General features: G+C 40.0%; 1 protein-coding gene across 1 annotated transcript in view; it reads left to right on the top strand.

Moving 5' to 3' along the window:
* Window positions 1-12,876, top strand: part of LOC310878701 (uncharacterized protein) — a 43,505-nt gene that overhangs the window by 55 nt on the left and 30,574 nt on the right. The window lies entirely within an intron of this gene.

Here is a 12,876-nt window from a genome sequence, read left to right as displayed (position 1 = left end):
CAATAATAATGTGTAATTTACCAGACTTACTGACCCTTATCTATATTGGTTGATTGGCTCAAATGTATTTACGGCAACCAGCCTCTGTACTGTATGTGTCTAACTTGAATGTGTGTTTGCAGACTGTATATACTGGGCGGTGATGCTGTTTTTAACACGTGTTTGCAGACTGTTATACTGTTTATTGGCTGGGCTCTGTGTGTTCGTTTAAAACCAATGTTAAGACCAATTATTGTAATAAGTTGACAATACAATCGATGTGTCAATGTTTAGTGTTGTAGTCCAATTCATGGGGATTCGGAATGTGATACCCTTTTCCTGTTCTGTCATAATGTAAAGGTAAGAGCAGCAGCCTCTACTTAGATAGATAGATCTTTATTTGTCATTGCAACGTGTACAACGAAATTAAAAGTGCCAACCAATCAGTGCATCATATCACAAAACAACATACTGTACAAGGAAGCTAAAACAAAACACACATGACTTCTTGTTATTGCACAACCCCTGCAGCACTAAATGCACAAACATGTAATTTCAGCTGTTATCGCACAACAAACCCTTAAGATAGCAGAGGAAACTAAAATGTGTCGCAGCAACAGATCATTTTTTTTAGCAGCATTGAGTGCAACTACCGCTGTGGGATAGAAGCAGCTGTTACTGAATCTGTTGGTCTTTGACTTGATAACTCTGTACCGTCTGCCTGATGATAGAAGCTGTTACTGAATCTGTTGGTCTTTGACTTGATCACTCTGTACCGTCTGCCTGATGGCATGTGCTCGTACTCTATAGCCTACTTTGCGTGTACTAGTGCAGGGTTTCTCATGAATCTGTTGGTCTTTGACTTGATCACTCTGTACCGTCTGCCTGATGGCATGTGCTCGTACTCTATAGCCTACTTTGCGTGTACGAGTGCAGGGTTTCTCAACGTGGGTTTCCGAGGCCCGGGCCCGTCCATGCCAGTCCAGGCGTGCCACAGCACACTTTGATATTATTTGGGATTCATCAATATCACTTCAGTTTATACTGAGTCAAATGGACCTGAGTTAATGCACTGTACTTTGTGCATTTTCCTTTCTCCCAACCTCCTCAACAAAAAATAGCAGATCTAGAAGCTCAGAACGCTTTGAGAAGTTTCCCCCGAACCGCTGTACAGTCACATTGAGCTCTTCATTAGATGGTTGTGTTGTTCTGTGTGTGTTGGATGGATCACAATGGGCCTCATTCACTAAAGCTCCGGTTCCGCTCATATTTTGGACGTATGCACATTTACGCAAACTTCCCACGTTAAAGGACAACTTTAGTTTTTTTCAACCAAGGTTCATGTTTTAGGTTGTTATTAGAGAAAGTAAAAGATGAGTGTTAATTCTTTTTCATTTGCTGCTTTCTTTCATTTTAGGGATTTTAGCTGTTTTTGATATGGGCGGGGGCATTCGAGCATGGGGCTAAATATGTATTATTTTACAAAATATTATGGCGATTTATTTTTTTATTATTTACTATAGTCCTAATAAACCCCAGGAAATTACATCTGGCCACAAATAAATCACAGGATCTACTGAATGTGAAGGTAGCCTACTGGGGGGAAGCCACACTGTGTGTATAGGCTCAATATGTCAGTTTGACACATTCAGTAGAACCTGTGATCTTTTGTGGCCAGATGTAATTTCCTGGGGTTTATTAGGACTATAGTAAATAATTAAAAAATAAATCGCTATAAGATGTTGTAAAAAATACATATTTAGCCCCATGCTCGAATGCCCCCGCCCCCCTGTCAAATACAGCTAAAATCCCTAAAACTAAAGAAAGCAGCAAATGAAAAAATAAATAACACATTCTTTTACTTTCTCTAATAACAACCTAAAACATGAACCTTGGTTGAAAAAAACTAAAGTTGTCCTTTAACACTCTGATTCATCAATCTTTTTTTTCCGTCCCTGGATTTTGACCAATGTGTACGCCTGCTCAGAGGCAGACTTACATGGCACCAAAGCTTGCGTATGTCATTAGAATGACTTATTCTTCATACTAAATCAATTCCGATGGGGGTCAGTCCCTGCTTGGCGCTCAGCATCAAAGGGTTGGATTGGGGGGGTCAGTCCCTGCTTGGCACTCAGCATCAAAGGGTTGGATTGGGGGGGTCAGTCCCTGCTTGGCACACTGTGACGCGTTGTGAGCTTGTAGATGGGCTATTTTCAGCATGCAACCAATTATAAAAATGACTGTCCACTAGTCCCTTCCCAACATTTTAGTGTAGTTTTAATTTGTAGGCGAAATTGTCAATATACTTAGTCTTAGTTTTAGTCATTCCTCCGTGAAAAAAAGGTAGTCGACGAAATCAACACTGGGCCCAATGACTTCAGAAAGTGTGTGAGCGTTTCATATTTGTCATGATTATTATGCAATATGTCCCGTACGAACTGTATATCTCTTCCTGTTGGGGTGCAGTGGCCGGGCTGATATGGTTCCCGTTTCGCATTTGAGTAAATGGTGCGCTGTGACTGGCCAGTCGCTGTGATTGACAGCCTACACCTAAACCTAACCTTAACCTCAGTAAAACTATACCTAAACCTAACCCTAACCCTAACCTTAACCTCAGTAAAACTATACCTAACCCTAACCTCAGTAAAACTATACCTAAACCTAACCCTAACCTTAACCTCAGTAAAACTATACCTAAACCTAACCCTAACCCTAACCTCAGTAAAACTATACCTAAACCTAACCCTAACCTTAACCTCAGTAAAACTATACCTAAACCTAACCCTAACCTTAACCTCAGTAAAACTATACCTAAACCTAACACTAACCTTAACCTCAGTAAAACTATACCTAAACCTAACACTAACCTTAACCTCAGTAAAACTATACCTAAACCTAACACTAACCCTAACCTCAGTAAAACTATACCTAAACCTAACACTAACCTTAACCTCAGTAAAACTATACCTAAACCTAACCCTAACCTCAGTAAAACTATACCTAAACCTAACCTCAGTAAAACTATACCTAAACCTAACCTCAGTAAAACTATACCTAAACCTAACCTCAGTAAAACTATACCTAAACCTAACCTCAGTAAAACTATACCTAAACCTAACCTCAGTAAAACTATACCTAAACCTAACCTCAGTAAAACTATACCTAAACCTAACCTCAGTAAAACTATACCTAAACCTAACCTCAGTAAAACTATACCTAAACCTAACCTCAGTAAAACTATACCTAAACCTAACCTCAGTAAACTATACCTAAACCTAACCTCAGTAAAACTATACCTAAACCTAACCTCAGTAAACTATACCTAAACCTAACCTCAGTAAAACTATACCTAAACCTAACCTCAGTAAAACTATACCTAAACCTAACCTCAGTAAAACTATACCTAAACCTAACCTCAGTAAACTATACCTAAACCTAACCTCAGTAAAACTATACCTAAACCTAACCTCAGTAAACTATACCTAAACCTAACCTCAGTAAAACTATACCTAAACCTAACCTCAGTAAAACTATACCTAAACCTAACCTCAGTAAAACTATACCTAAACCTAACCTCAGTAAACTATACCTAAACCTAACCTCAGTAAAACTATACCTAAACCTAACCTCAGTAAACTATACCTAAACCTAACCTCAGTAAAACTATACCTAAACCTAACCTCAGTAAACTATACCTAAACCTAACCTCAGTAAAACTATACCTAAACCTAACCTCAGTAAAACTATACCTAAACCTAACCTCAGTAAACTATACCTAAACCTAACCTCAGTAAACTATACCTAAACCTAACCTCAGTAAAACTATACCTAAACCTAACCTCAGTAAAACTATACCTAAACCTAACCTCAGTAAAACTATACCTAAACCTAACCTCAGTAAAACTATACCTAAACCTAACCTCAGTAAAACTATACCTAAACCTAACCTCAGTAAAACTATACCTAAACCTAACCTCAGTAAAACTATACCTAAACCTAACCTCAGTAAAACTATACCTAAACCTAACCTCAGTAAAACTATACCTAAACCTAACCTCAGTAAAACTATACCTAAACCTAACCTCAGTAAACTATACCTAAACCTAACCTCAGTAAAACTATACCTAAACCTAACCTCAGTAAACTATACCTAAACCTAACCTCAGTAAAACTATACCTAAACCTAACCTCAGTAAAACTATACCTAAACCTAACCTCAGTAAAACTATTCCTAAACCTAACCTCAGTAAACTATACCTAACCTCAGTAAACTATACCTAAACCTAACCTCAGTAAAACTATACCTAAACCTAACCTCAGTAAAACTATACCTAAACCTAACCTCAGTAAAACTATACCTAAACCTAACCTCAGTAAACTATACCTAAACCTAACCTCAGTAAACTATACCTAAACCTAACCTCAGTAAACTATACCTAAACCTAACCTCAGTAAACTATACCTAAACCTAACCTCAGTAAAACTATACCTAAACCTAAACTCAGTAAAACTATACCTAAACCTAACCTCAGTAAACTATACCTAAACCTAACCTCAGTAAACTATACCTAAACCTAACCTCAGTAAACTATACCTAAACCTAACCTCAGTAAACTATACCTAAACCTAACCTCAGTAAAACTATACCTAAACCTAACCTCAGTAAAACTATACCTAAACCTAACCTCAGTAAACTATACCTAAACCTAACCTCAGTAAACTATACCTAAACCTAACCTCAGTAAAACTATACCTAAACCTAACCTCAGTAAAACTATACCTAAACCTAACCTCAGTAAAACTATACCTAAACCTAACCTCAGTAAAACTATACCTAAACCTAACCTCAGTAAAACTATACCTAAACCTAACCTCAGTAAACTATACCTAAACCTAACCTCAGTAAAACTATACCTAAACCTAACCTCAGTAAAACTATACCTAAACCTAACCTCAGTAAAACTATACCTAAACCTAACCTCAGTAAACTATACCTAAACCTAACCTCAGTAAACTATACCTAAACCTAACCTCAGTAAAACTATACCTAAACCTAACCTCAGTAAACTATACCTAAACCTAACCTCAGTAAAACTATACCTAAACCTAACCTCAGTAAACTATACCTAAACCTAACCTCAGTAAACTATACCTAAACCTAACCTCAGTAAAACTATACCTAAACCTAACCTCAGTAAAACTATACCTAAACCTAACCTCAGTAAACTATACCTAAACCTAACCTCAGTAAACTATACCTAAACCTAACCTCAGTAAACTATACCTAAACCTAACCTCAGTAAACTATACCTAAACCTAACCTCAGTAAACTATACCTAAACCTAACCTCAGTAAAACTATACTTAAACCTAACCTCAGTAAACTATACCTAAACCTAACCTCAGTAAAACTATACCTAAACCTAACCTCAGTAAAACTATACCTAAACCTAACCTCAGTAAAACTATACCTAAACCTAACCTCAGTAAACTATACCTAAACCTAACCTCAGTAAAACTATACCTAAACCTAACCTCAGTAAAACTATACCTAAACCTAACACTAACCTTAACCTCAGTAAAACTATACCTAAACCTAACACTAACCCTAACCTCAGTAAAACTATACCTAAACCTAACACTAACCTTAACCTCAGTAAAACTATACCTAAACCTAACCCTAACCTCAGTAAAACTATACCTAAACCTAACCTCAGTAAACTATACCTAAACCTAACCTCAGTAAAACTATACCTAAACCTAACCTCAGTAAAACTATACCTAAACCTAACCTCAGTAAAACTATACCTAAACCTAACCTCAGTAAAACTATACCTAAACCTAACCTCAGTAAAACTATACCTAAACCTAACCTCAGTAAACTATACCTAAACCTAACCTCAGTAAAACTATACCTAAACCTAACCTCAGTAAAACTATACCTAAACCTAACCTCAGTAAAACTATACCTAAACCTAACCTCAGTAAACTATACCTAAACCTAACCTCAGTAAACTATACCTAAACCTAACCTCAGTAAACTATACCTAAACCTAACCTCAGTAAACTATACCTAAACCTAACCTCAGTAAAACTATACCTAAACCTAACCTCAGTAAAACTATACCTAAACCTAACCTCAGTAAACTATACCTAAACCTAACCTCAGTAAACTATACCTAAACCTAACCTCAGTAAAACTATACCTAAACCTAACCTCAGTAAAACTATACCTAAACCTAACCTCAGTAAAACTATACCTAAACCTAACCTCAGTAAAACTATACCTAAACCTAACCTCAGTAAACTATACCTAAACCTAACCTCAGTAAAACTATACCTAAACCTAACCTCAGTAAAACTATACCTAAACCTAACCTCAGTAAAACTATACCTAAACCTAACCTCAGTAAACTATACCTAAACCTAACCTCAGTAAACTATACCTAAACCTAACCTCAGTAAAACTATACCTAAACCTAACCTCAGTAAACTATACCTAAACCTAACCTCAGTAAAACTATACCTAAACCTAACCTCAGTAAACTATACCTAAACCTAACCTCAGTAAACTATACCTAAACCTAACCTCAGTAAACTATACCTAAACCTAACCTCAGTAAACTATACCTAAACCTAACCTCAGTAAAACTATACCTAAACCTAACCTCAGTAAAACTATACCTAAACCTAACCTCAGTAAACTATACCTAAACCTAACCTCAGTAAACTATACCTAAACCTAACCTCAGTAAACTATACCTAAACCTAACCTCAGTAAACTATACCTAAACCTAACCTCAGTAAACTATACCTAAACCTAACCTCAGTAAAACTATACTTAAACCTAACCTCAGTAAACTATACCTAAACCTAACCTCAGTAAAACTATACCTAAACCTAACCTCAGTAAAACTATACCTAAACCTAACCTCAGTAAAACTATACCTAAACCTAACCTCAGTAAACTATACCTAAACCTAACCTCAGTAAAACTATACCTAAACCTAACCTCAGTAAAACTATACCTAAACCTAACCTCAGTAAAACTATACCTAAACCTAACCTCAGTAAACTATACCTAAACTTAACCTCAGTAAAACTATACCTAAACCTAACCTCAGTAAAACTATACCTAAACCTAACCTCAGTAAAACTAACGCAGTGGCTGGGGGGCGTTTCCAAGAACCCCAATGCGAAATGAATACCATATTAGCAGTGGCCGGTGCTCTGTGACGTATACCTCTTCCTGTCGGGCTGCAGTGGGCGGTGCTTCCTGTCGGGCTGCAGTGGGCGGTGCTTCCTGTCGGGCTGCAGTGGGCGGTGCTTCCTGTCGGGCTGCAGTGGGCGGTGCTTCCTGACGTATAACTCTTCCTGTCGGGCTGCAGTGGGCGGTGCTTCCTGTCGGGCTGCAGTGGGCGGTGCTTCCTGTCGGGCTGCAGTGGGCGGTGCTTCCTGACGTATAACTCTTCCTGTCGGGCTGCAGTGGGCGGTGCTTCCTGTCGGGCTGCAGTGGGCGGTGCTTCCTGACGTATAACTCTTCCTGTCGGGCTGCAGTGGGCGGTGCTTCCTGTCGGGCTGCAGTGGGCGGTGCTTCCTGTCGGGCTGCAGTGGGCGGTGCTTCCTGTCGGGCTGCAGTGGGCGGGGCTCTGGACGTAGGATGGACAGATGCATGGTGATTGGTCTACTCTGTGCCGTCACAGGAGCCTTCCTGATGCTCCCCGTGGCTGTCAATCAAAACTGTGAGTACTTCACCAACATAGTCGGTGGTTAATTCAGTTTCATGACGTTAAATGCAGCTTAAATGGTGCATTTATATATATATATATAGCGATTTAGTCCGAAGCGCTTTACATATAGATTGGGCAATTAACATTCACCCATTCACGCAGCGATGGCGGTGGAAACCATGTGTAGCATTACGCGGAAGCGGGGACTGAACCCGGGACTCCCACTGGTGCAGGCCCAGGCTACCATCACTGATGGAACCCAGGATACCATAACTGATGGAACCCAGGATACCATCACTGATGGAACCCAGGCTACCATCACTGATGGAACCCAGGCTACCATCACTGATGGAACCCAGGATACCATCACTGATGGAACCCAGGATACCATCACTAATGGAACCCAGGATACCATCACTGATGGAACCCAGGATACCATCACTGATGGAACCCTACCATCACTAATGGAACCCAGGATACCATCACTGATGGAACCCTACCATCACTGATGGAACCCAGGATACCATCACTGATGGAACCCAGGATACCATCACTGATGGAACCCAGGCTACCATCACTGATGGAACCCAGGATACCATCACTGATGGAACCCAGGCTACCATCACTGATGGAACCCAGGATACCATCACTGATGGAACCCAGGATACCATCACTGATGGAACCCAGGCTACCATCACTGATGGAACCCAGGATACCATCACTGATGGAACCCAGGCTACCATCACTGATGGAACCCAGGATACCATCACTGATGGAACCCAGGATACCATCACTGATGGAACCCAGGATACCATCACTGATGGAACCCAGGATACCATCACTGATGGAACCCAGGCTACCATCACTGATGGTTCTATCAGGGTGGAACCCAGGCTACCATCACTAATGGTTCTATCAGGGTGGAACCCAGGCTACCATCACTAATGGTTCTATCAGGGTGGAACTAGGGATGTCCCGATACACTTTTTTCGCTTCCGATCCGATCCCGATACCACAATTTCTGTGTTAGCCGATGCCGATAACGAATACCGATACCAGTGTCGTGATTTCATGTTGTGTTTATAGCTATCTAGCTATATATCTGGTGTTGTGTTTATAGCTATCTAGCTATATATCTGGTGTTGTGTTTATAGCTATCTAGCTATATATCTGGTGTTGTGTTTATAGCTATCTAGCTATATATCTGGTGTTGTGTTTATAGCCATCTAGCTATATATCTGGTGTTGTGTTTATAGCTATCTAGCTATATATCTGGTGTTGTGTTTATAGCTATCTAGCTATATATCTGGTGTTGTGTTTATAGCTATCTAGCTATATATCTGGTGTTGTGTTTATAGCTATCTAGCTATATATCTGGTGTTGTGTTTATAGCTATCTAGCTATATATCTGGTGTTGTGTTTATAGCAGACTCCTCACTCAATGTGCACTTGCAGTTTGGGCAACTCCAAAGCAAACTCCACAACATTGTATTTAGACTGGCATTTTCACCGATACCGATATGACCCGATATGACAAATAAGGGCCGATCCGATACCGATACAGTATCGGGACATCTCTAGATGGAACCCAGGATACCATGGTTTCTTAATGTCTGTCTGTCTGTCTGTCTGTCTCCTCCCACCAGATTACAATACAACCTTCATCGTGTTTTCGACGGGGATGAGCATCCTGACCATCGTCTTTGGACTGTCGTGCTGTCACGCCTGCAAGGGGATGAATCTGCTGGCCGCAGGGATTCTGGCTTCCGCTTCCAGTGAGTCTCCGCAACGCACGCACGCACGCACGCACGCACGCAACGCACGCATATTCACAGCAAAATCAGTCATTCGTTTATTGTCACATCACAGTTTTACAACTAAAAAAAGTGGGTGAAATATTTTGTGCATATAGTTCCTTCCCCATCATGTCATGAAGAAGGGAGGGGGGGTTTGTTGAGGAGAACAAGGCAGGAGAAAAGAAAGTTTAAGCACTTTTACCACAAAAAGTACAAGTGATGGGTTTCAAATGGAGCCCTGATGGTCCAAAAGGGGACCATTATTAGAGAGCGGGTCCGATTCAACACTAATCCTGTAACTGGTCTTTTCTCAGCGTTCTTTGGCGTGGTGGCCATGCTCATTTACAACATCAAGGATGTCGGCCACAACATCACTTTGATCTGCGGACTGGGCTGGACGTCTGTGCTCATCACCTCGCTATCAGGTACCCCCCCCCCCATGGTCAAATCTGAACCAATGAGGATGGAGGAAACCCCCCATGGTCAAATCTGAACCAATGAGGATGGAGGAAACCCCCCATGGTCAAATCTGAACCAATGAGGATGGAGGAAACCCCCCATGGTCAAATCTGAACCAATGAGGATGGAGGAAACCCCCCATGGTCAAATCTGAACCAATGAGGCACATAGGCAGACACTCATGGTTTCCTTAACCCCATTTAGGCCTGACGTCGACATTTTTAAAATGTATTTTTAAAATGTATTTTTAAAATTTATTTTTTTCTGAAAAACCTCATGTTTCTATATCAGTGGTTCTCAATATTTCATGTCAAGGGCCCCAAAGATTATATGTAATTAGCCGCCGACCCCCATCTGGGACCCCCCCCCCCCAGAAGCAAAGATTTGAGTTAAAAACTGAAACTCTGAAAGAATATAATTATTATTCAAAGATTTGTGCCACATTTTCACGATTTTTCAAAAAATAGCAGACCTACAAAAAGCTTGTAGCGCGACACTCGGTGCCGCGCTATGAGCAGGGTTGGGAGGGTTACTTTTAAAAAGGAATCCCCTACAGTTACAAGTTACTTGCTAAAAAAATTAGTCAGTAACGTAATCCCGATTACTCCATTTAAAAAGTAACTACAAGTTACTTTCAGTTACTTTTGGATTACTTTTAAGTAAAACTCAATTTTATTAGATAATACAAGTTTTACCATTGATAGACAAGATTGTTGAGCCTATGAAATTAAGATAAGGACAACTGAAATATGGTTAATTGTTAAGAATTTGACCTCTCTGAACAGTTACATTACTGTAGAGTCATTGTGTCAACTTAACAGATCATAAGAAAAAAGAAAAGCCTCATTGCATTTGACCTAAAAGAGAAGACTGCGCTACCCATTATTTATCCCCCCCAATCCAATATATCATAATATGCTCTCCTATATCTAGTATCTCTGCAGTGTTGCCTGGTCTGATTATTATAAGCCACATTGGGCTTATTTTTCTGAAGTTGCTTGTAAATAATCGTAGAACGGTTGTGAGCTTGTAGATCGTCTATTTTCAAATAGCCAACATATATAAATATTCACATTGTTTAATGGACGATATATATAGCTTTGAAGTGCTCGTGTGGCCTTTTATAGTCGCTTCTTTTGGGCTTGTTTTCATAAACCTGGTTGCTTATTTCTCTCGCAAATTGGCAACACCGCCCTGACGCAGCAGCAGCCTCCACTGTGAGGATTTTACACAGAGTCAGAGAGGTGCGCGCTGCGCTCAACTCCAATCCATTCCGTTTGGTGTTATAATAATTTATAACTTGTTTGTAAAATTAATGAGGGGAAGGGGAGAATGTAATCCTCATGTAACCCCCGTTACAACACCCCCGTTACTGTAATCCAGATTACGTTACAGTTACGTTTTTTTGATTACAGCTCTGATTACAGTAACGGATTACATGTAATCCGTTACTTCCCAACCCTGGCTATGAGCTTGTATAGATCTGCTATTTTTCAATAGCTTAAAACAACAAAAGGGGTTCCCGTCCAAAATGGGTTAAAGTGTATATCTATATCAATATCAATATTTGTGTTGAATTTACGAGAGTAAAGCATCTGTAAAGCATCTGTCTATTGAAGTCAGAGGAAGGCCCATTTGGCCCAAACGCGTCCGCTGTTTGTTTGGCGGTAAATAGAGCATGACGTTCCCAAACGTCAAGGACCCCCACATTGACACTAATTAGCCCGAGGACCCCCCGTTTGAAAACATAAGCCAGGGACCCCCATGGGTTGACCTGAGTTAGGCTACAACGCCCCATTTAATGGCATTTCTACCTCTGGGGCCCCCAATTTATATTGTAAAATCACTGTTTATTTACCTCTTGAGAGTATATACAAATAGAACCAAATAGACCCATTAGGGTCCTATAGCAATTAGCTAGCAATTAGCTGGGGACACCCCCCCCCCCCCCCCTGGAAGTCCCTCAAGGACCCCTGGGGGTCCCTGGACCCCACTTTGGGAACCACTGAAATAAAGCATATTGTGAAAAGGACATTAAGAGTGCTGGCGGCTTTCTTCTGTTTTCCACTTCAATCAGGAAAACATATATATTATCCCATTCTGACCTGAGATCCGATTCATACGAGGTTTCCACTGCACACACTGGGTCTGATTAACCCATTCTGACCTGAGATCAGATTCTAGAAATGTCAGTCGCTCTTCGATTTTTCAAAAATAGCAGACCTACAAGCTCGTATCGCGCCACTCGGTGGCGCGATATGAGCTTGTAGATCTGCTATTTTTCAATAGCTAAAGCATGACATGATTCTGACACCAAAATGGGTACCCGTTCAGAATGGGTTATTATAGGCCTACTTAATAGAATAGTATGCATACTTGCCCTGATGAAGACCAGTTGCTATAGTCATAACATGTTGGCTTTTAACATTTTTGATGAGTAATGATTGATGATTATGATTACATTACCTTGATTTGACTTCTGTTATGTGTCTTCAGTGCTCGGCTCTTTTCCCCTTTAAAACATGTCGTATTAGTTGACAGGATGTTGAAATGGTTTTAGAACGGTTGGCTATATATATATACTGTTATTATTTATATATACTGTTATTCCTGCAGTAGAAATCTCTCTCCAGCTAGACCTCGCCTCCAAGCTATAGACTAATACAAGCCACATGTTTTAGAAGAGTATACTGTTATTATTTATATATACTGTTATTATTTATATATACTGTTATTCCTGCAGTAGAAATCTCTCTCCAGCTAGACCTCGCCTCCAAGCTATAGACTAATACAAGCCACATGTTTTAGAAGAGTATACTGTTATTATTTATATATACTGTTATTATTTATATATACTGTTATTCCTGCAGTAGAAATCTCTCTCCAGCTAGACCTCGCCTCCAAGCTATAGAC

Source organism: Protomyctophum parallelum (assembly GCF_964188405.1).
Source record: "Protomyctophum parallelum genome assembly, chromosome: 21".
Taxonomy (NCBI): domain Eukaryota; kingdom Metazoa; phylum Chordata; class Actinopteri; order Myctophiformes; family Myctophidae; genus Protomyctophum; species Protomyctophum parallelum.
Note: the sequence above shows the minus strand (reverse complement) of the source record. Positions and strands in the feature narration are given on the sequence as shown.